The sequence below is a fragment of the Mastigoproctus giganteus genome, chromosome 8 (genome assembly GCF_048544385.1).
Source record: "Mastigoproctus giganteus isolate SK-2022 chromosome 8, ASM4854438v1, whole genome shotgun sequence".
In the NCBI taxonomy this organism is placed as follows: Eukaryota; Metazoa; Arthropoda; class Arachnida; order Uropygi; family Thelyphonidae; genus Mastigoproctus; species Mastigoproctus giganteus.
Genome location: NC_143582.1, coordinates 2,071,056 through 2,097,591, shown reverse-complemented (window position 1 = coordinate 2,097,591; position 26,536 = coordinate 2,071,056). Strand labels below are relative to the sequence as shown.

General features: G+C 35.0%; 1 protein-coding gene across 1 annotated transcript in view; it reads right to left on the bottom strand.

Annotated features, from left to right (window-relative positions):
- LOC150081197 (uncharacterized) overlaps positions 1-26,536 on the bottom strand; it is a 502,723-nt gene that overhangs the window by 441,274 nt on the left and 34,913 nt on the right. The gene's annotated exons all lie outside the window — the stretch shown is intronic.

The following is a 26,536-nucleotide window of genomic DNA, read 5'->3' as shown; positions in this document are numbered from 1 at the left end:
TACCAAGAAAGTATTCAGTTCTGCAAATTGTAGCATCTGGATACCAGGCATCTGCAAGGTGATCTGAGCAAGGTGTGGAGGTGAATAATTCAAGGAAGACAAATTACTGGAGGGGATTGACACATGTGGGAAAGGTTTTTCCTTTTTTTGGCTGATACTTCATTTGCCATTACTAATACTAATGATTGAAAAAAAAAAAAAAAAAAAAAACAAGGAAGAAATTCTCTACTTTTATTTATTTTTTTTATATATATATAAATAGGATAATTCTGGGTTATTTTTCAATCACATTTAGGAAATTTAATGCTAGTGAATAATGTTCAGTTACCTAAAATAAAATAAAAAAAAACTTGGAAGTCTGTCATAAAGCATGCTTTCCAATGGCTGTTAGTCATGATCAAGTACAAACCAATTCAGACAAATATACAATTAGATTGTCAAGATATCAACCTGTTGTACTGAAGGTACAAGAAATTTTACTCTCCATAGCTTTAAAAATTTGTCAACTCAGCACTATCCAACTTCAAACACTGAAGGGCCACATTGTACCTTTTATATATCTGTTCATGGGCCACATTACAAAAATACATCTTGTTCCCAATATATACAAATACAAATATCTGGCTTGCAGTGATTTGATCTATGAAGCACAAGAATTAGGCTCACAAGATCCAATACCATTTATTTAAATGCACTATATTGTAATGTTACATGCCAAAAACCAGAAAAAATTTAAGCAATTTGTTTCTGACAAAAAGGTTTAGTAGTCATGTGAAATCACTGAAAAATTACACATGATATTTTAAAGAGAAAGCATATTTTGGGAAATGGAAAAAAATTACTCATAACTGCACAAAACCAACCAGAGGGTTGCATGCAATCTAAAAGCTCTGAATCAATTATTCCTCAAAAACCCCACCTCCACTTCTAGAAGACTGGCTAACTATATAAAGAATTCTCCAGTCATAATGGAATTTGAGCCAAGACCTCAAAATGAGTGAAAATGGAAAAAAAGGCCTATATACCCCATATGAGAATCTTTCACATATTCACAACTAGAGAATCTTATGCACATTATTCAATATTCACCCATCAATAATAAACAACTCACTTTGAAAAGTTAACTTAAACCTGTAAATATCATGGATGAACAGAAAATGGATACAGGTAATTTTCCTCATAAGAAATATGGAGGAGATAATACATCAGCTGTAACAAAGTAATAACAACAGATTCTGTTCTAATCTGGTATTTATATGGGTCATATCTCTTAAAAACTGAATTTTCTACATTTTGAAACATTTACCATGTGAAGAACAGCTTTACAACTTGCTGGAAAGCTGTTCTTCATGTGGTAAATGTTTCAAAATGTAGAAAATAAAGTGCCACTACCTCACACTTCAACAAAATATATCTTTTTATAGTTATTACTAATTTTATTTATTTTGTTTATTACTAATTCTATTATTATAATTTATAATGCCAGTTCTGAATTTAGAATTCTAAATTCAGAATTGGCATTCTAAATTATCAACTGCTATATAGCTGTATTGATAAATCAAGAACAAAGCAACATGCTTGGCACTTAAAAACTGGCTCTCATTGTGTCTACACAGCGAATAAACTACACGTGTATAGTAACACTTGGGAACTCCTCTCTGCTAGACCAGTGACAGCTAATTTGAAACAGAAAAAAAATGCTATACTTTTGTTAGTATTTATTCCCAACGAATAAAAAAAAAAACTTATTATTAAGACAAAATGTGTTCATTGCTGTAATATGATAATAAACTTGAAATTAAAAAATTAGGTCAATCTCCACATGCACACACATCTGTATAAGACATCTATATAAAAATAATTAAATAATGGTGACAACCAATTTAGGTAAAACTTAGCTAAAAGAGAGGTGCAATAATACGATAATTGTGCAACATTTTATTAATGCACCGTGAATTATTGTACCAGTGATGCAGAGAAATAAAGCTAATGCAGGCTACCAGTACAATGTGCAAAAAAACATTTCTATTATTTTAAATTTGTAACTTTGGTTGTTTTAATAAAAACTGAATTAAACTACTTAAAAACTATAATATTAGGGTCACAGCTTGGGTCCCTTGAAGAACTGCAGGCAAGGGTACTGTCCATCCTTCCTAATCCCTCCTCTTTCATCAGGCCTGACCACAAGCCTGATGAAAGAGTAACTCCCTTGATGGTTTTATTTTGAACCTGCCAACTTCAAAAAAAATTTTTTTAATAGCATCTAATCTTATTTTCATCTTATATGACTTTCTAAAATGACCTGTAACAGTTTATTTTTTTAATATTTAATCAACTTTGTTGTCTACTTTTCTTGGCCACTTGCTTTCTTTACTAGGTATCTTTATCACATATTTAATGTGTTCACTTCAAACTATAATAATAATTTAATTATTATTATTAGAAAGATGACACCAAGGAGTAACTAAGAAGTCCAGTGTGCAATATGTAAAAATAAAAATTTAACTACAAAAATAAATAAATAAATGATAAAATATGGATACAAATGCTCAAAGTACATCTACAAATTCTCTCTCCCCAGTAATGGTAGACTTTGTGGTACTGTGGCTATGCCACTAACAATGCTATCCCCAATAGCTAATATAGAATAGTAATATGCCCAATTTAAAAAATAAAACGCAAGTGATTACAGTAAGTAAAAATTCTAGTCCTTCATTTGACAATGAATTACTTGTGTTTTTATTCAAATCTGGTTATTCAAGTTTATTTTTATTATTAGACTAGGATAATGCAAAACTAATAGAGCCAAATTAGCTGGGCAATCAATATAACCAACACCTTATTTTACTGTTACTTTAATATGCTTAAAAACCTTAAATTCAAAGATAAACATGGAACAGAAGTTAAATTAAAAAAAAAAAAAAAAAAAAAAAAAAAAACTGTGGAACTTTAAATGATCCTGGAAATCTAAACAAGAAGAAACCCTACATTTATATTATTACTTTTTTAAAAGAAATTTGTTATTTGTGTATGTGGCTAATGTTTAACTTCTCAGATATGGTTGTTTATGTATTCTGATTTGATGAGGTTAATTATAAATAGTAAAAATATGATATCAGCAAGAAAGAACATGTACATCAGACAATTACAAATTTAAACAATTTTTCAAGATAAAATTCAATTATTTTAGGATATACAATGCAATTATTTATTGTTTAAGGGTACTTTCATACTGCATGTTTTCATTATTATTCAGTCTCTCTCTCTCTCTCTCTCTTTTTTTTTTTTTTAGGAGCATTAGCAACTAAGGCCATATTGCTCCGGGATATGCGGTGGTCATTCCCTGACCTTTCCGCATCCTCCGTTTTTGGTGATGACGGGCTCGAACCCCGGTCTAATCAAGAAGCGTTTGCTACGCACTGCTGCTCCTTCTCACCTGGCTACGGAGGTCTCTCTCTCAATATGAATTGTACTCTGCAGCTTTTACATGATTCATAACAATTTAATTTCTTGGAGATTGTAGTGTGTTATAACCACCAAGAAATGGCATATCTCATCTCAAATCTTTCTGGTAGAATATTTGTGTACACATGTAAATTATGTTTACTCAAACTTTATCACTATGAAATATTTAAAGGCAAAGGCCTCATAGGTTAGTGCAAAAGCATCATTTTAAAGTAGCCATCTCTACCAAAGTAGTTAAATTAATTAATTAAATTGGCATAGTTTTTGTTATATCTCATATTTTGAATGCCTTCACAATGAGTTGCCATGGTATTGTACTACCTCGAATAAGTAACACTTCCTCAGTGGAGAAGATTACTGTTACTTATTCTCAGTGGATACCACCATCATGCATCTCTCATATTGTGAAATTATACTTCATAACTGGGTTGTCACTATTGCAACACCAAGGTACCTAGGTCTACACTGGTCTGACAGTATTTAAGTTCTATACGGGAACCAACTGATGATGTTACCAACAGCAAATTCAAAATGGGAAAAATTCTAAGAATTAATCTTGGAAGCTACTAGACTTTTCATACCAACTAAGAAATATTGTTCAAGGTATAGGCCTAAATGAATGTTAGATCAACTAATGAGATGTGGCAGAGAAGAAAACTGCATGGGACACAAATTAACAAGTGACACGGAAGCCTATGATAGATATAAGCTGGTCTGCAACCAAGTCACAAAGGAGGTTAAGCAGGCAAAGGCAGATTACGAGAAATCTTTGGCAAAGGATGCAAAAAAAAAATCCCAGCAAAGTCCTTTACTTATGAAAACTCTACAAGGGGATGAATCAGACTGGTCCACTTGATATAGATGGTTCAACTGTTGATCCTGCTCAGGTAGCTAACAAACTAAATGAGTATTTTGCATCAACATACACACATGAGGAGTTATTCAGGGAGGGGAATGCCAGAGGTGAATTAAACTCTGGCTGTGAGCTAGATGATTTTGTAATTACTGAGAGCAAAGTGAAAGAGAAATTGTTGAAGATAAACATAAGAAAGGCACCAGGCTTTCAAAATAACATATACATATAATCTTTATTGTATATACAAACATGGTATATACAATAGACCCTTCACAGCAGCAATGCCAGGGGTTTTACATTGGTTGGTGGACAATAGCCTTGGGGGAACGGGGCCCACATCGAAGTTCGGGGTCATCCCCCAGAGCCAACAATAAAATGGAATCAGTGTCAGATTATTTACAGGATATATACTTTTGACAGTATTTACAATGAAATAATAAAGATATTCATATTTAAATTATGTTATTTATATTCATAAAGATATTGTTGACTTTATTTACAACACATTCATAAAGACATCGTGCTTTCAACATTATTTACAATATATGGCATTATTATGCTGCCCTTATCAATGTGCACTTTGCCTGGCCAAGGTCAGGCTCTTAAGAATCTGTCTTCGGTACCTCCGATCCTTCACAAACCTACAGAGGTCGCCGTCAATTGAAACAATTGTGGGGAGCATCTCCCTGGGGAGAAAGCAGTCACTGAGTGATAGTCTGTTATAGTGAGCTGTGAGAGTGGGAGCTAGCCTCAGTCCGGGTAGAGGGATCCTCCAGCCACACAGTTCCCAGATGCTTGGCTCCGAGACCATTCCAGTTGTCATCTTGACAGTGAGAACGAGGCGTTTTTCAAATACAAGATCTGGAAGTCGGGCAAAATGAAGTGACATCGCCATCGCAGTTGTTTTTTTCTGGGGTGGACGACAATGTTTTTGCGTGATCCAACGAAGGAGCCAGTATTCGGCGGAGTACACGTGCTTGATGTTGGTAGGGGCCGCGGACCCCCAAATTTCCGAGGCATACAGTACGACGGAGTATACCGAGGTGTATATGTACCGACAAGTCACATCCAGATCCCTAACGTGGAGCAGTTTTGTGGTCCAGCGCATTTGCGCTGGACCACAAAATGTATTCAATGTATATTGAATACAAAATGTATTCAATATTCAATGTATTCAGTATCAATGTATACTGAATACAAAATGTATTCAATATACATTGAATTAAAAACAGTAGAAGAGGAAGGTGATCTTGGATTCATACAGTGCCTCCACAGCCAGGTGGGCAGGAGCAGCAGTGCGTGGCACACGCTTCTTGATTAGACAGGGGTTCAAGCTTGTGACCACCAAATACGGAGGATGCAGAAAGATCAGGGAATGACCACCACATATCCCTGGAGCAATATGGCCTTAGTTGCTAATGCTCCTAAAAACCAAATAACAAACTTGGATTCATAAGGGTGGATATAAAGTTCTCTGAAGAGTACAGACAGGCAGCCAGAAAAGCCCAAAGTATCCTATCAATGATTCATCAATCAATAGCCTCTGGAGTTAGGGAGGTTATAAACCAACTGTGAAAGACCATTATTGCCTGGACACAGTATTCAACTTGGAATACTGTGTCGAAATTTGGAGATCTAACCTTAAAGGAAAAAAAAAAATGGTAAGTTTCTTGAAAGGGTCCAAAGACAGGCAATCCACATGATATATGTACAAGGGTGACCACAAGAGGAAAGACTTCGATTATGTTGGCTACTGAGCTTGACTCTTCCCCTTAAAGGAACCTGATTATAGACATTTAATTAGACTTCAATATACAGATTTATAATTTATAGTTAATTTAATAATTTGTATACTTCAATCAGGTCCCCTCTAAGGAGACCTGATTGAAGTCTATAAGGCTTTCAAATTATGGGGAAAGGGATTTAGACTGGATTGTACGAAGTTTTCGTTTAGCCAGCAAGTTGTCAATTACTGGAATGGGTTGCCTCCACAGGTGGTAGAGCTGACAGCTTTGAGAAATTCAAAAGGTCAAATGGATAATTACCAATGAGGAGGGAAGGGCATAAGTAGTTTAGTTTGTTTTCTTATATACTTATCTTTTCTTTATATTTTTTCCCCCTTTTTTTTGGCCAGTACAGCAAAAGCCTATGCCTTCCTTGCACTATATGGCTACACTAATACTAAATATTAATATCAATACTATCGCCCCCTCTATCCCTTTGTTCCATATCGTGTAAGTCATTCCTGTTCCTGATATTTATATGACACTGATTTAGATATTTCAATATGGACATTTGCTGATGATAAAAATGGAGCAGGCTAGTTAATAATATTAACCAAGGCTATGCTCCTTTGACAAGATCTAGATAACCTATTTGGGTGGACTGAAAAATGGTAATTAATGTTGAACACTGATAAATGCAAGGAATTACATTTGAGGGGCAGTAAGTCCAGAATAACATACCATTTTGGTAGCATCAAACTCAAGATGAAGGGGGGGGGGGTAATAAACAAAGCCTGGAATTAATTGTAGTCTTACAAAGTTTTCTGAGCCGAAAAAGACAGGCGCCTGGTGCAGCTAATAGGGGTTCTGTCAATGACAAACTCTGCCAGTAGGACCAAATTGTAATTATCCCTCATATAATGTAATTGTCAGGCAAGGCATTTTTTGGGTACTGAATACAGGTTTTGGTCTCATTTTAGGAAATGAAAGAAAGGATGCAGATTATAGCACTAACAAGTATTCTTACCAAGAAAGACTAATTCTGTATACTGAATTCTCTAATACTGCACCTTTTGGAAATAAGAGTTTCATATCTGTGTGAAACCCTTATTTCAGTGTTTAAGACACTTATTATGAAAAAAAAATTATTAAATAATATGGAGTTAGGACTATACTCTTTTTCTTTTTTTTTTTTGGTGGGGGAGAGCAAGATTTCAACTTCTTCGTTAATGCAATGGTCGCTCACAGCATATCAAACTCTGCCTTTATTGCCAAGTTATCATGCTGTTGCACTACTTTCAAAGAAATGACATTGCCAATGATAAATGTCAGATTAACCTCTTTGGGATGTAATGATATTGCCAAAAGGTTATATCTAATAACTGCACTATTTTCTAACAAATGTGTTTGAAAGTCATGCAGTACTCTTTGTGGGTTAACTCTTTGTGAAAGCAGAGTTTTTGTTGTGAGCATTAGGACTACTACATTAACTATGTAGTTTAGATACTATGGTCACAAGGGGGGGGGGAGAAGAATAGTCCTAATTTCAATCTGGAGTTTTGAATTTCAATTAAACCAAACAGCATCAGCTATTTTATTTTATAATTAGAAATTATTATCCAAACCTTTTTTATATCAAAACTACTGAATATTATAACTGTTTATGCAACTGACGATTTCACTACAGCGGCCATAGTTAAAGGGGGGGGGAAGCATCCAGTAACTATAACATTCTTCTCTACAAACAAAATGCAGATATCTTAAATCTTCCAGTTTGACTGATATAGTGACTCAAAACTGATTTAATTTCCTAATTTAAATTAGGATAAATTCATATAAAAGCAAACAAGAATAAATTAGCTTACTAATTAGAATTGTTTTTTCTTTTGTTAATAAATCAGAGGATCAACCTATAATAAGCAATAGTTTAAATATGTAATTTACTTATTTTCCTACAGTCCTAAAAATTAAACCAAATTAATTAATTACAATTAATAAATTTTAAAATAAATTTTAAAATAAATATCTGAAGGATATAATTAATATTTATATCATATAAATTTACAGAATACAGAGAGGACAGCACTAACATTTGTACTCTAATAATTGTATCTTTTGCCAAATGAACCACATTCACAACTCAGTGTTTTATACTTCTCTAAATAATGAAGAAACCAATTTCATAATTATGCATGGGAATTTATTTATCTATTATGATAAATTTATCAATGACAAACTTATTTATCACTGATAAGTGCCTGTATCTTGTAACAGTTATTACTAGGAAATTAGCTTATGATATACAGCTATACCACTGCCATCTGCTGACCAGAAGAATTCAATAATTCCTTAATTAATATATATCCTACGAAAATAATGATGATTATTCTTTAAATCCAAGGAGCACTTGATATTAAAACCTATGCTTAAAATTAAGCAAATTAAAATGCCTCAAAGAAATAATTTTGAAAATTGCTGAAAAGTATCTTACCCCAACTGTAACCCACTTGCACTCACATGGGGATCATTTTGTTTTACTAAAACTTTAACAAGCATTTTTTTTTTATTTTTTTATTTTTTTGCAGATGATTCTCAGAGATCTAATAGTAAGTAATAGTCTGAAAGCAAGTTTTATAGCCAGATACTTCTTCCACACAAACAGCAAAAGCAGGTAAGCAGTGGAAATATATTAGCTTCTCATGCATTGTTCTAATATTATGTACATGTACATATTACACTTTTTTTTTTATGTTTAAAAGGGAAAGCCAGATGGATCAGATGGAAACTTGACCATCTTGTTAAAAACATCAAAGATAGAAATGAAAGGGAGTAAGAAGAGAATAGCCACAAGTTAGACTTGTGGCTATTCTCCCATCATGGCAGTAAATCATTTACAGCTAAAGCAGATCTTGGAGAAATTATAATAGAATGACAAATTACAATTATTATACAAATTTTAAAGTCCCTTGTAATCATAATTATGTCGGCCAAAAATTTCTCATTTTGTACAGACATTCTTGTATTACCAAAATGCCATACAAGGTTTTTATGATTGCCATAATGGTAGCAGGGAAATTCAAATAATAATTATATAGTAATAAAGATCAAAATATTTAAGACATCACTTAGTAAATAAGCTTAAGTATATTTAAATATGAACAATACTTTTTAAATATATTGTTCACATGAAAAGGCTGAATAGGACAATAGTTCAGATGACAGTAATTAGTGATTATGGTCATTAGTTAGAGATGTCTGGTTCAGCAATGTATCAGCTACTGGTTCAACAGTACATCAGCTAAATCTCTCTAAAACATTTGGGCAAACCAGTTAGTAACTGGTAGCAGGTATTGTAGTACATATAGGACTAGCATAGCAGACTGGTAATGCTATAGTCAACAGCATTACATGCATTTCACAGTTGACTATAGCTCAAATACATGACTGTGCATACGTGAAGGATAGGACTAATTTTCAGTTAACATCAAATTTATATAACAGTGATAAGGTGACCAAGTCAAACTATTGCACACTGTGTTCAACACTGTATTACATTCAGATTATTTTCTATTTCACACAAAAGGAAAGTAGACCTATCACATCCCCAGTATATACAGTGTCCTAAATAACCTAATAACTCTAGGTTATTAAGGGTCTCAGGATTTCTGACATGGGAAATGGGGAGGGGGACATTTTGATCTACATTTCTTTTTTTCTCCCTTCAAATTGGTGCCATTCAATCTTGATATTTAGTTCAATCTGATACAAACCAAATTAACAGACATGGGATATTCTTAACAGTTTTTCACCTTGAAATAAGATTTAAATAGGCTCCACTATTCACCACATTGAAAAATGGGAAAGCAGGATCACAAAAATTTGTGAAAATTTGCGATTTCATTGAGGTATCTTTTAGGCTTGAGTTAAGAGTTCAACCACGTTGATTGAGTTGATAGTTTGCTGTAGAAAACTGGAAACTATTATTGTAATTATAGTGCACAAACAATTGTTTATAGACTACAGTTACAATCATAGTTTCCAATACAGTCAAAGCTCTTTTTAACGTCCTGCACATTAAAACTTCCTATGTAGTTGATCCCTGCCAATTTCTCATTAACCCAATGCTATTTTATGAACAATCGATATAATGCCCTTCCGATATAACGGCTGTTTTCTCATTCCCTTGAGATTGTTATAGAGCTTCGACTGATGCCTTCGTTATACAGAGTTTACAATTTGTGCTAGTGTTTCTCCAATTCGAGAACCAAATAAACATTGCTTGGATATCATTAATAATAAGACTTGATCAGTAATTAAGTCTGTAAACCTGAATGAGCAGGAAGCTCATGACTGCTGATGTTTCATACAAAAATGTAGACTAATGGGTTTTAGTATTTATGGCCATTTTCTGTTTATTATAAAAATCAACCCTTCAATTTTTTTTTTTTTTTTTTAAGGACTAGTTGACCAAGTGAATTGAACAATTTAAGTGATTTTTCTAAAAATATTTCCATAAAAAAAAAAAAAAAAAACCAAGAATTGATCAATCAGGACTTCAGGTAGCACTTAGCTGCACCAAAATATTCTTTGTCTATCCTTGATATTGTCGTTCAACCACTTGCTTCTTTTTTTTTTTTTTTTTTTTTGGTAGTTGTTGGTGCATCAGCTTCTATGGCCATAATGCACCTCCCAAGGTTTTTGCAGTACTTTGATCCAGGCCCGAGGTGGGATTCAAACCCGCGACCTTCGGGTTGCCAGGCAGGCACTTTACCCACCCGGCTAGCCCGGTCGGCTCAACCACTTGCTGACTATGCCATGTAAGGAAAGGAGGATATGGCCTTGTTGGAAACAAAAACAGTACCATGCTACTAAAGGCAGTTCAACATATCATGCATTTTTGAATGGAACAGATTTCCAATATATCACTGCAGTGATGAAATAAAGCAGATTTCAACTGAAGAGAATATCTGAAAGAAGCCTGTCTTGTATCTGCACTGATGATACCTACTCAAACAATATCTCTTTCTGTCTTTTTATCTCAGTATAAGTTTTGGATTACTACACATAATTTGTAGGATGGAAATTTATTATGTACAAGGAATGCTTAACCACATACCTGGCAATACAGTAATCTGATTTGGAATAACTAATTTACAAATAATTCTCACCTTCTAAAATTATTGTTCAGCCAGTTTCCAAGATGGACACCAACTCAAGATTTCTGTAACATGCTACTCAAGTTATTTCAGTGTTTCCTTAATTAGCTAGCCTCTGGGAAAGAAACCAGTCAGTTCTAGAATGGCTGGCATTTCTTAACCTAAAACTTAGTTATTCCAAATTAAATAAATTCCTTTTATTGCAAAGATTGTGCAGTGAGATCCTTCTACATCATCTAACAAACTTGCAATTAAAATGCACTTCAATCCACCATTAGAGATGAAATTATGCCTTTTTAGCACTACATACACAGCCCTGTAATAATGTCCAACTCTTGAGCAATATTTTGAATAGATCAAAATTTCAAACAGATGATTCACTCACATCAGCAAAAGACTAGGGCTTCCTTCCACCATACAGCAATATTAATCCCCTGTGGAAATTAAAGAACTTCCTGACAAAAGCATGCCTACAGTGCTTCTTGACATCCCTAAATTCCTAATAAATACAGTTTGGGGAACAGAGCCAATGGAATTAATCACATACCTCAGGTCACTGTCCAGAAACAATAAAATCTGAACTTTTGCTTGCTCTGTGTAGCGACATTCTTACTACCAAATAATCTATACCAGAAGAGGTGACAGAATAAATGAATTATTAAATTGCAGAATTAGATAGATAATCTTACAAAGTGTATCTAACATTAAGATTTCTTGCTGTGGCAGCAATAACCATATCCTATCCATAGCAATAACCCATCCATAGTTTTGCTGATGATAGCACATTGCATTCCAATTTCGAGTTTGAGAAACCTTGCCCTGCTCAATCAGCTTCAACTTCTCGAATATCCGCTACCAATTCCTTAAATGCCGATCTCCAGGTATTTCTCCTGGATTGAAATCCAGGAGAAATACCTGGAGATCGGCAATCGGTAAAGTTGATTTCAATCCTCCTAAAACTCAGTCCTGTATTGTAGTATCTCACAAAAAGGATTCTTCTGCTCCTATGCTTATCTTTGGTGACACTCTGATTTCTAGGCAAGATGACATCTCTTTTGGGAATTACCCTGACTTCTAATCTCTCTTGGCACAAGCACATTATAAATATTGCTTCCTCTGCATCTAAAAACTTGGTTTTCTTTCGCTCTCGGCATTACTTTTTTTTCCAAACAGCTGTTCACTCTGTACAAATCGCAAACCCACCCTACCATGGAATATTGTTACCACATCTGGGGTGGTGCCCCCAAAATCTCTCTCAGGCTTCTAGATTACATTCAGAAGAGGGCGGTTAGGTTAATTAATGATTCCTCGTTAACAGTGTCTCTCCACTCACTGACTCATAGACGTACTGTTTCTGCTGCATGCCTTTTCTACAGATACTTCCATGGGCACTGCTCTTCTGAATTGGCTTCTATAAATCCCACTCTCTCTTTCAAAACAGTCCGAACACATGCCGCCACCAACCAACATCCATTTACTGTCCAACTTCAAACTCACAGAACCAACTTTTCTTTCTACTGCCGTTCTCTGGAACAACCTTCCATACGTATTTCCTGAAAATTTCAGGAAATACGTTCTGATACCTCTCGTGTTTGGGGTTTTCATAAAAAAAAAAAATTTTTTTTAAATTAAAAAAAAAAAAATAAATAAACATCATTTATAACTGGTGGTTCTAAAGGAGATTAAATGTGCCAACAGTAAGTGGCAAGATTAATGGCTTTATTCTGCTCTTGAAATAAATAAAGACATATTCTGGAAAAATGGAACAGTTACCTGTACTCATTTAGTGTTGTTTAAACTGTCATGCAGAATAAAAAAAAAGAAAATTTTATAAGTAATATGCAGAATAGTAAATATTAGCTACAATTAACAATGACTAAAAGTATAGTTCCTCTTTTATTTATATTTTCTCAGGTTTGATCATTAAATCATTAAATTTTATCTGTAAATCATTAATTATTTTAAAGAGAATACTTATCACAATGCCCAGTGCAACTCTGGATTACTATAATGCAATGACAGTAATCATAACAAATATCACAACTTCTTTCGATTCAATGATGACTGCAAATGGTCCAAGAATAAATTAAAAAAACTTATACTTAATCTGAGTTTTTCTACCTGGGAGGGGGAATTGGCCTGAGACCACACTAGAGTAGAGACTTTGGAAAAAGTATCGGATTATTGGTGGGAGTGGGAAACTGAGCCTCCCATACACATATAAATACATATATTCAATCTTTGGAAATTTAGAGAGGAAGAAGGTATTCAGTGAGTTCTGAAGTTGAAATGTAAATAAATGGCGATAGTCTCTGCATGTTTTCCATTCAGAAACTGTATTTCTGATATAACACGAACTGTTTGAGATAATAGAATGGATCTGTATGTGATCTTTAATCTTGTCCGATTAACAAAATAATTCAAATGATGCCAGAAAGAAAGCTTACAGAGCATAGGAGGGGGGGAAAACTTTCCCATATTACCTGTCCATCCCCTGAATTTATTTAAATTACCTATACAACAACTGATGGAAGTTTGTTCCAACATGCTGGCCGACAGAAAATTTCCAAATATCTATCCTGCAATCATCCTACCTCAATATTAATTTATGTTCTCTCAAGTGTGCAGTCTGAGTGAGAGAAAACTGCTATCAGACTTGCGCTTGCTCAATCCAATCAAAGCATTTAAACACTTCAATTCAGATCATATCACAGGGGCCTAGTCCTCCAGATGCTGCAATTTTCAGAACCAAATTTTTTTAGTTAGAGCACCTATTTGTTCCCTCAGCAATCTTTTGCCCTTCTCTCAACCCTTCCCAGCAGATCTTTATTTCCTAAAACGACGCTCCATACTCCAGTAATCAGATGCAACCTAACCATTACCTTGTACAGAGTGTCAATGCAGCTCTGGGGGTACCCCCCCCCCCACACGCCATTGCCTTGTACAATGGGATAATCATTTTCTTATCCCTGCTATCAAAGTTCCTGTATATCATTGACACAATCCCATGAACTGTCCTAGTATCCTGTCTGCTCAGGAAACTGCATATCTGACTACACAATTATCCTAGGTCGGTCTTTTTTTTTCCCCCACTACCCTAAGAGTATTACCACACAGCTGGTTCATTAATCTGGGATTACTGCTACTCATATGCAGTAACTTGCATTACCAATGTTAAACTAAAAATGTGATTTCTCAGCTCATCTGCCTACTTTTCTAGATCTTGTTACAGTAGCATACACTGATTACTATTATTAACCATCCAAACTTTGTATCAGCTGCAAACTTAGATGTTAAGCCTGGTGTACCTACATTAACATCATTATAAACACAGAGAAAAAAAAAAAAAAAAAAAAACAGTCCCAGCACTGAACCCTGGAGGACTCCACTAACAACATGAGTCCACAAAGACCAGTGCCCATTAATAAACACTGTCTTCTCCCACTCAACCATCCCTTTATTCACAGCAGTAACTTGTCTTTAATGCCACACTGCTCCAATTTTTAGAGCAGCCTTTTATGTGCAACAGTATCAAAAGCTTTCCTGAAATCCAAGTACAGACAACGCCCATATAACACAGTACTTCTACAACACGGTTTCGCGCTAACACGATTGATAAATTGCGGAAATCCTCGCACAACTCGGTACTTATATAACACTGTTTTGCTCTAACATGGTTAGAGAATTTCTGTAAACCTCGCATATAGGGTATTTTTGAGCTTTTCTTCGGGGAAAAGCCTGCTATTACGTTGGATGTAATTTTTCAACGTTTCTACTGTTTTTGAATCCCCGCTGTTGACTCGCTAGTCAAAAAAAAAAAAAAAAAAGAGAAATCCCTGTATTTGTATTTTGTTGGGAAATTCCAGTGTTACGTTCTGTGCTATCGAACTTGTGGAAAAATCTAGATTTCAAAGTTTTATTACTATTGGATAGCACACACCAGGCCATCCAAAAGATAAGTTATCCAAACGAAGTTATGTTCCTAACGCCACAGTTGTACTGGGTTAAATACAACTTCTTTCATTCAGCTGTTAGATCAAGGCATTATATCCACTTTTAAAACTCATTCCATCAGAAAATTGTTATAATGGATTTTGGAAATAAATGATTCTGAATCTATTGAAGTAATGGAGGCATGGGAACATTTCTCAATTGTGGACTATATCAGAATCATAGATTTATCGCTGAAAGAAGTAAAACTGACAACGTTAAATGCTTGTGGAAAAATGTATGGCCAGAGTCAGTTCATTCAAGAAATATGATTAAAGGGCAGAAAATGGAATCTGTGCGATAATAGAACTTGCCACGTCGGTAGGAGGGGAAGGTTTTGATGATATGACTACTGAAGCCCCCGTGGGTAGCACACAGTTGATAGAATCTCCCTCCTCCTCCTCCCCACACCAGCTGGAAAAGATCTGAGTCCGAATCCTGTCGATGAAGGGAAGAATTTTTATTGATCTTTTTTTTTTTTTTTTTTTATAAGGCTGAGTTAGTCGGGCTCGGGTAGCATGGTTTTTCTCCTGGAAACTCAGGTTTTTCGTCCAGCAAAACAGAAAATCTACCTCAGCACACTCAATTTATAGACAATATAAACAGAGTAACATGGCCTTAATTGCCGATGCTCCTAAAAAAAAAAAAAAAATTTTAAAAGATGATTTACTGAAGACGTTCAAGAATTAAATTACTGGTAGAAAAAGCCGGCGTAGTGGATTTGGTGCACATGGCATTTGAGGTAAAATCAAATCAATTCAGATGATGATATCGCAGATGAAAATTCTGAACTTCCAAATTTTGCACAAAAAGATATAAAGTTAGCCAAGCAATCAGAATCTTATTTTTTGAATGCAGATTCTTGAATGAAAGGAACCCAAAGTTCAAAAGGGAGCTTCAAAAATGCTTAGTTCCATACGATGAAATTCAAAGATTTATCAAGCAAAAGAAAACTAACCCAGATTACTGATTTTTTAAAGAGAGCAGGAGATACACGAAATCTAGAATGGTATGTTTTTGCTAACATTTTGTTAACGAAGTAGTGTATTTTTGTTAGCTTTTGGAATGTAACCCCCCACCCCTTTGTACTTTTTCTTAGTCCCATATAACACAGTTTTGCAACAGGAACTTAATAACAGTGTTATACAAGGGTTACCTGTATATGATATCAGAATTATTTTTTGCATCCAGTTTCTTTGTTACTGCATCATAGTGCCTGGTCAGATAAGATCACTGCTGTCTACATGGAAGTGCAGCCAAAGCCTGTAGCATCACTATCTCTCCACAAGGAGATTCCCAAATCCATAGATGTTCTCATAATTATGGCTATGGATCTGCTTACCTCCTTTCCTGCCCCCCTTAATATAATTATATAAGATCCATTCACCCAGGTGACTATGTTCAACAATTTCTCTTCCACTTCCCTCTCAGTTATCACAAAATCATTTAGCTCCGTTAGATTTTGATGAACTTCTGGCATTCCTCTCCTAAAGAACTAGTGCATGAATGTAGATGCAAAATTATCTATTCAAATTGTCATCAATCTGAGCAGGATCATCAACCAGTTAAACCATCTACATAAAGAGAACCAATGTGATTTAACTCCTCCTTTCCTTTACATTCTTTGCCAGAAGCTTCTTTGTAATCTGCCATTGCTTGCCTAACCTCCTTTGTGACTTTATTATGACTAGTTTATATCTACTGTAGGTGTCTGTATCACCTGATAATTTATATGCATCCCATACATTTTTCTTCTCTCCCACATGTCTCATCATTTCATCTGACATCCATTTAGGTCTCTTCCCTTGCAAAAAGAAAAGCACTTCCCTTTACCACTGAATAGTAGTTATCTTTAAGTAAATCCCACATCAGAACACTGCCGCCCAGTGGTTCTTTTACCTGCATATGCTTAATGCACGAAGAATGACTGTTGATAATCAAATCAAGAGTACTGCTTCTCTTGTTGCCTCTGGCTGTACAATACAGTCATCCAATAAACCCACACATTCCATTCATATCTGGAAAGTTTAAATCTCGCATTATAAGGCATTCTAATTTACTGGCACTCTGTATAGTTGTTTATTATACTCATCAGTCATTAAGCCTGTAACACATTAAAACTCAAAGTTGCGCTTGCCAACCATAACAACTGGATGCACTGCCTTAGATTTAATATGCTTCTTAAGTAAGAGCAGAACCTCTAACCATCTCCTGTCCTGCCTATCCTTTCTGTACACATTGTACTCCCCATATTCAAATTTTGTCCGAGTGCCACCATGTCTCCGATATCCGTGCATTTGATCTCTTAATCAGTACAGTAATACCCCGAAGTTACGCAATAGGTGGGTCCGACGAAAATCGCTTAAGTCGAAGTACAACTTTGCATAAAAATACATAAATTTTGTTTAATTGGGACTAAGGACTAATAAAAACACTAGTTTAAAAGAAAAATATTAAATAAAATTGCAGTTATTTATACATATTAATACAAAATATGTATTAAAAAAATAAATGAGTTACGTAAAAAGGTTATTCATGTCGATGGCTTCATAAAATCTAACAAATTCGTCTGACGACATAGCGCCTTCTTTTTTTCCACGCAGAATTTCTTCGTAGCAAGCTAATAATTTTTTTATTCCTTGCTTTGTAGCTATAACACATTCTTTGTTGGAGTCTGTTTTCTAAAATTTTTAAGCCCTTTTCAATTGAGCTGAGACCTTCTGTCAAGCTTGCAACTGTCATGTGCTTTTCTGGTGGAACTGGATCCGAAGTGTCGGATAATTCAGTGACATTTTGCTCACGCATCTCTATGAGCTCATTCATTGTTTATAAGAAAAATATTTAATAAAATTGCAGTTATTTATACAGTTAGTTATACAATTGCAGTTGGATTCACTATGTGAATCCAACTGCAATTGCTCGACAATTGTCAACAGCTCGTTGACATCATCACCATTGACTTCCAAATTAATTGCCTAGCAAGATTAACAACTTCTATCATATGAGCGACATGATCAGTTTCTGGCGTTGTTTTAGTCTCGTTTTTGAGGGAAAAAAAAAAAAAAGACAGTTTCTTCCAGACACCATTCAATGTTTTGTGAATTTCATCCCAAGGTTATTCAATGATTCTTACGGCATCTAAAACATTGAATTGTTTCCAAAAGTCTTTAACAGATATCTCACTATTTTGTCTCATAGCTTCATTCAGACGTGCAAACGAATGCCTCATGTAGTAAGCCTTGAATGTTTTGATGACTCCCTGGTCCATCGGTTGAAGCAAGCTGGTTGTGTTTGGAGGCAAAAACACAACCTTCACACGTTGGTCGAAATTAATTAGGGTGGCAGCAGGGTGACCGGGTGCATTGTTAATAAGAAGGATCAATTTAAATGGAATCTGTTTAGACTTGCAATAACGTTCGACTTCGGGTATGAAGTGGTGACCAAACCAGTCCTCAAAAACGGAAGCTGTCACCCAAGCTTTATGATTTGACTTCCAAATCACTGGTAAGCTAATTTTAGATATATTTTTTAAAACTCTTAGGTTTTCGGAGTGATAAATTAAGAAGTTTTAATTTGCAGTCACCAGCTGCATTCCCGCCAACCAACACTGTCAATCGGTCTTTGGAAACCTTAAAGCCTGGAAAGTTTTTTTATTCGTGAAAACAATGTAATTTCCGACAAGAGTTGAGCACGAATTTGAACGCACACATAAATATGACAGTTGGAATGCAAATTCTTGTATATGTGTGCAGCTCATGCAGCAGCAAAGTTGAATTTTGTTCATCTTTCACTCTCACTCTCCGCCGTCGCACCGTACATCAATAGCATATGAAAAACGACCTTGAAGATGGTGGGCGGCAGTGTCACCAAACAAAAATATCAAGAACCCCGTAACTCCGAGTTTGCATAAGTCGGGGTATTACTGTACTCTAAATATCAAATTTATTTACTGTGCTCCTAATATTAGTCTACATACATCTATTCTTAGTCACCCCAATACAACTCATATTTACTTGTTCTATGATGACACCCACAGCATAGCTTGAAATCCCTGACACATTGCATTCCAGGCTGCTGCATGTTGCAACTCTGCTTGCAGCTCAGTTGTATTTTTATTATTAAACTGAAGAACCTATAATAATGTGTCTTTGCAGTGGCTATTATATTTCCAATGTGACACTAAAATGAATAAAACATTTAAAAAACCTATTTCATTTACTTCATTTAACTTACTAAAATTTTTGCAATGCCCTACCCAACATTTACTAAGACATCGATCACTCTTGAAAAGAGACATAGGAGGTGACTGGTCACAAACTTTTAACTGCTGATCTAGTCACTCTTTAGAAGGAGCTGTGGATTTTTTTAAAGTTTTTTTTGGGGTGCCATGCCAGATGCGGAAACAACTGCTGCACTACATGTGATTCATAATTCAGAAAAAATGGAATGAAAAAAAAAAAAAAAAAGATCAGCAACAAAATGAATAAAACACAGCTTTATGAAAGCTGAGAGAGCTTTAGACATGAAGTGTTTATACCAAGAAAAGTTAGCAAAGTTTATTCCAAGTAGCAAAATCTAATTACTGAAATGTATTAGTGGGGGAAATTCAACTTTGAAACAATTTTGATATTTCATGCCATCACTCAAGCAGTCCTATAAAAAAAATAAAATAAAACCGAAATCTATAAACAAATTAAAAAAGCTCTAAACATTAGGATTCTATAACACAATGTAAACTTATTTTTACACATTCGACTAATACCAAGAATTTCTTGTGCTACCTGGCTTCATAATGACTTAACAGTTGTGTTCAGTAAAACACCTGTACTACGCCAGTGGCGTAGCTACCAAGTAGGCAGACAAGGCAATTGCCTCTGGACCTGGGCGTCTTTGGCTGTCTCCTCTTTTTGCAATTTTCATTAAGTAGGGGTCCAAATATGTTCTTTACCTCCGGGCCCATAAAAGGGTAGCTACACTACTGTACTACGCTAATACTATTCTGATGAAATATAGATTAAAAGTTGAAATACAAGGTAAAGACTTGTATTTCAACTTTTGAAATAAGAAACCAACACTCTTCAATGGCCTACAGCTTATATGAAGTATAAATGTATATACATAACATAAGAAAGTTTCATTCTTTCTCTCTTTTTTTTAATCCTGCAAGCCATCTCAATATGTGTTTGACGAACTTAATCCAAAGCTTAATATCAATCTACTCACTATGGTTTCCAGGTAATAAAAAGTTTGCTTTAAATTATCTTCTTTTCAACTGCTTGCATATCGTCTATGATAAGTACATCACCACAATTTAAAAAAATTGCTGTTTTCTTAGTGTTTTCTGTTCCATCTCCTCTTCATTATGATAAGGTATTATCAGCATTACCTTCTGATAATAATTACAAGCATTTCACTTCATTAAACTTACTTTTCAGTGAATTATCAGATTCACAAATGTGTGTACATGAAAGGGGGATAAAACGTTCGGTGCCAAGTTCAAAATCACCAATGACAAAATAAAAAATCAATTACATATATTCCATGACTGGTTTCCCTATTAGAAAGAAAAACTATAATACCTGTAAGGAAAACTTGTCATCTGGAGAGAAGATCAACTAACTCAATACCTAAATGCAACAAACTTTCAGAGAAAATTTCTTGAAGCTTCAGGACACGATACAATTGAAATCAATTCTTTCATTCAGGCAAGCAGACACTGCATACCTGCTCTGAGACAACAGTACAAATATTAGTCATACAGAGCAAAGGAAGTCAAAAACTTTTGCTGCACCAATTAAAAATAAAAAATTATAACATACAATTTCTAGGTAACAATCTCAGAGAAACATCAGTTGGCATGAGTGATGGAACTGATGCTTGATTCCCTCTCTTTTTTTTTTTTTTTTCCTGTGACCATTCCACAAATCAGCATGCAAAAAAAAAAAATCAACTGTAGAATAATTATAATGCAGAAAATAAATCCAATGCTTAAGTAGCTTCAAAATAAAACCTGCAACCAAGTATCAGAAAAAACAATATTCCACAGGAAATAAATATCACAATTCTGCTCAATCTTCATGTTTAGAAAACAATAACACAGAATAACAGCATAATCATAAATAAAAAAAAAACAAAAAAAAAAAAAAAAACTTGTATATCATTCTCAAATTGTACTAATTTTTTGTAAAAAAAAAAAAAAAAAGTGACATGCAAAACCATGTGTACTAAGTGCAGCTGGTACATCCACATTAAAATTCATGAGTAACTTTACCTTATGCTAATATCTATTTGATATGTCATTACTCTTATCACTATTTGACTGAACTCCATCTTTAATCATTATTATCAGATTGTGCTGTAAAGCGGAAACCAAGTACACCTAGAGAACTTTTTCAATGGCAGCTGTTTTAATTAACAAAAAAATGTATTGTACCATTACATTCAGAATGAAAGGAATTGCACACCTGTTTTACTGAAATAACATTAACAAGCTACTCAAAGTCATTATGAACATTCTAATGTTAGAATCACTATCAATCGTAGTTTAATTTAATTGTACGATCTTCATTCTTCAGTGAGAGGGCACGCAGTTTCTAGTGAAGTCATGTAAAAGCATAATGTAACAAAAGTCAAGGAATAATTTAATAAAAGCAACTTTAGAAGCAAAGTGACATTAAGAGTAATATGTGATATCCATTAGCTACCTACAAAAAAAAAATTGAAAAAAAAAAAGACAATAAGAAATAGGATGATGGTATAATAGTTGCACTAGACCCAAAACAAGCAAGATTCATACTAACCAATGCCACGTGTACTGTTTATTAATAGGTCAATTTTTTATCATCTGACCAGCAAAAAGGTGATGAAATAGAGAGGAAGCATTATTACAATTGCTACAAATGCAGAAAATAATGGCAAATAATGAACAGACTAATGACAATAAAAGTTATGTTAGTCTTTAATGAATATTAGCCTGAACTATGACCTTTAAGCTGCAAACATGGTGGTTTCAATAGAGGCTGGCTAGTTTAATGTGAAAATTTTATCCATATTTTATATTTCATGTACTTATTTTATGCCATGAAATAATAAAAATACATAGAACTATAAGTTAGAGCCATTTCTTTTTAAATTAATTGTACAAAGTTAGAGCTTTGTACAATTAATTAATGGTCCCCAGTTCGGAAATCACAACAGTGAAAACTTTAGCTTCATTTTATTATCTCTTCTCAGAGCTTAGAGCCCTCAATGAAGGCCCCTATAAGAAGGCCTGGTTGGTTTCCAATCTATGTTAGCATATATATACAAAGTCTTTCCTTTCACCATTGCCCCTTTGCAGATCTCATCAAATGGGTTGCTAGTCTTTGGACTGTTTTAAGCATTGAACTCCATACTAGAACACAGTATTCTGCAATCTTGCAATTGCCTTACACAATGAGATTGTGACCTAACTATGCTGTACAAGTAAATATTCTATAAATCCTCTAAGTACCATTAACCTTCCTTGCCACCTGTCCACACCGCTCAGAGAACTTCATGTCCTCTGTATTGTATCTCCCAAATCACTTTCTTCCTCTACTATTTTTAATTCAACCCCATCAGAAGAAGTCATTATTAGGTTGCTATTCCCCAAGGATAAGATCATGCATTTTGTTAAAACAAAAACACAGCTGTCACTTCTCTGACACTCCTTGAAGCCTTTGCTACAGCATCTTCAATGCAATTTCTGCAACAGTGTTGAAGATGCTGTTGCAGCAATCCTCAAATATGGCTAGGTACTGGGTGATTTGTTCTCTGCGAGATTCCTACTCTTTACACACGTATTGGTGTCATGTAAGATTAATATGTCCCGTAATTTTCTGAATAGTCCAGATAACTTCTGTTACAATGTGGAGAGGTCACGTTAACTTCAAGGAAGCGTCCCTTAACTCGAACCATAAAAAAGGCCACCTTCTTGCACTTTGGGTGTAAAGTAGGAGACCATGACAAGAATTGGGCTCACACACATGCTGCACTACCTGTTCATCGAAACTCAATGCATGGATGAATCAAAAGGGACATTTTATGCCTTTTGCAGTGCCCATGATATGAAGGGAGCCAACAAATCATGTCACAGACATGTTACTTCTTTATGGTGTCTCCTAATAAAAAAGGGGTGACAATGAAGAAAAAGTGGATAGTGATGTACCCAGATATACCATGCCTCACAGTGAAGTACTACCTATTCCTGAACCATCTGACCGTTTTTCTGTACACTCTGATGAACATCAACTTGATATACATGAAGTACAGCAGCTGTCTATGTCAAGGGATCCACCATTTTGTCCAAACCTTTATCCTTCTTAACCACATAAGGTCACAGAAAGTGAACTTAATGACCTCATCGGGGATCTCAAACTGCCAAAGAATAAAGCAGAGCTTTTGAGGCCAAAAGCTCTGCTTTATTCTTTGGCAGAGGATTCTAGAAGATTCCTAACAGTGGAACCTTCTAGATCAGGGGTGGCCAACAAGTTGATCGCAGATTTCATTTCGGTCAATCACAACGAATTTTAAATATGCAGTCATACCTCGATTTGTGCACCTTGTGCAATGAAATTTTTGAGATGGTAGATCGCGGCACATTTTGAAGGAAAAAATGTAGATTGCATCACAAATTAAGTTGGCCACTCTTGTTCTAGATCATTCTGTGAAAGTGACAACATTTCATACTCTAAATAAAGACTGATAAATTCTATCAAACAGAAGGTGAACTCACTGTTTGTAAGGATGTTGATGGTTTATGGCAGCAATGAGCATGAGGCACGTTCCTGAAGAATGGTGACTATTTATAGACGCATCTAAGGTTAGCCTCAAGGCTGTATTATTACACAATGGAAATATGCTGCCTTCAATACCTCTTGTGAATGCACCACAAAAAAAAAAAAAAAACCATATGCAAATTGGAGAACATCCCATTAGGTGTCCACCGTCAGAAGATTGAGGTGGCAGATATGTGGTGATTTAAAGGTAATCGCCATTTTATTACGACTACAAAAGGGTTACACTAAGTACTGTTACTTTCTCTGCAAGTGGGATTTTCATGCCAAGGATATGCACTACAAGAGCAGTTAGCCTCAATGAAAATCATTAACACTTGGAATGAAGAAAGTAGCACTTGAACCTCTGGTAGATCCAAATAGTTTTGCTTCCACCACTCCACATCAAACTGGGGCTCATGAAAAATTTCACAAAGGCTTTGGAAGTGAGAAATTCTGCATTAACATACTTGCAAGAGAAATTCCCAAGACCTAGTATGGAGAAGATTAGGGCAGGCATTTTCATTGGTCCGTAAATAAGGCAACTTTTCAAAGATGAACAGTTCGAATGTGCCCTTAGTGATAGCGAGAAATCAGAGTGGAAAGCCTTTTGAAATGTTTTGACTGGTTTTCTGGGAAATGTTAGAGCCAGCAACTACAGGCAGCTTGTGGAAGATCTCATTACTTCTTATGAAAAACTAGGGTGCAACATCAATGTATTCATGTGGGATTTACTTAAAGACATAACTACTGTTGCAGGTAAAAGGAAGGGCTTTTGCTTTTATTAGGGTGATTGCAGTAGTGTCAGACAATTTTTAAATTCTATATGGTGAGATTAACTGATGATATTAATGACAGCAAATCCTAAATGGGAAACACTCAGAAGTAATTGTAGAAGCTACTAGACTTTTTATACCAACTAAAAATTACCATTCAATGCTTAGACCTAAATGGATGTCAGATGAACTGATGGGACTTGAGGCAGAGAAGAAAAATGCATGGAATACCATGTATATACATACAGGGTTTCTAAATCAGGTGATACGGAAACCTGTGATAGATATAAACTAGTCTGCAGTGAAGCCACAAAGGAGGTTAGGCAAGCAAAGGCAGATTACAAGAAATCCCTTGCAAAGGATGCAATGAAAAGCAGCAAAGACTTCTTTACTTGTATTAATAGCAATTAATAAATATCAGAGAAGCAAGGCTCCAGACATTCTACATTATATATTAATTAATAAATGACAGAGAGGAATTACTTCAATAATGTCTTATAGAACCCTTTTGCTGACACTCTCCGTTATTGAAATGAATGTTAAAAACTAAAATGAATTCTCTGTGCCCAGAGAGGGTTTGGAGCTCTTAAACCATCGATCGATTTTATCTAGTTCATTTATTAATTATATTAATAGTACACGGAAGCGGCTGAATCACTTTGGTCAACTTCATGTTAGTGGTTTAACCATTGATGACCTTGTTTGGTTTGCTGACAAACTGAATGGATATTTTGTATCTACATTCATACATGAGGAATTCTTTAGGAAAGGGAATGACAGAAGTTTATCAAATTATAACAGGAAGCTAAATGATTCTGTAATAACTGAGAGGAAAGTGGAAGAGTTTTTTTTTTTATGAAAACCCCAAACACAAAAGGTATCAAAACCTATAGTACTTAGTACTGTGCATGGGTTGAAGAAGAAGTATGGGGGGAGGGGGATGCCAGAAACTTTTATTGAAGCTAAACATAAGAAAGGCACCTAGGATGAATGAAATCTATTCAATTATATTAAAGGAGGCAGCAAAGAAGGTAAGCAAACCCTTAGCACCACAATTATGAGGACATCTTTGGATTCAGGAGATCTCTATGGACTAAAGATTGTGAATATTTCCCTATTTCACTGAGGATCAAAAGGTGACAAGTAATTACACACCTGTTAACTTAATTCTGTTCCAAGGGAAAATAATGGAGTTGCTAGTTAAAGAATAATGCAAGACCTTTTTTTTTTTTTTTTTTGATTTGGTAGTTGTTGGCGCATCGGCTTCTGTGGCCATATTGCACCTCCCAAGGTTTTTGCAGTACTTTGATCCAAGCCCGAGGCGGGAATCGAACCCGCGACCTTTGGGTTGCCGGGCAGGTACTTTACCCACTCGGCTAGCCCGGTCGGACAATGCAAGACCTTCTAGACAGAAATGCAATTATACTGCAGTTACTACATGGGTTTGTTAAGGGACAATCATCTGAGCAATCTGATTTTATGCTTTGAAGCAATAACAAAGGAACTATATGCAAAAAATAATTTTGATCATATTTCAGGAAAGCTTTTGATAAAGTATTAGCATAAGTATACGATGCAAGAAAGCAAGCTGACACAGCATCAGAAAAAAAAACAAAAACACTCGCATTTCATCCCTCCATTTGTTTCAAATGCCTGTCCAGCTCAGCCTTAAATTTATTTAGGCTATTAGCTTCCACAACAAAAGATGGAAGCCTGTTCCACCAATCAACTACCCGCTGGCTAAAAAAAGTTGCACAAAAGACAAGTGTGGCAT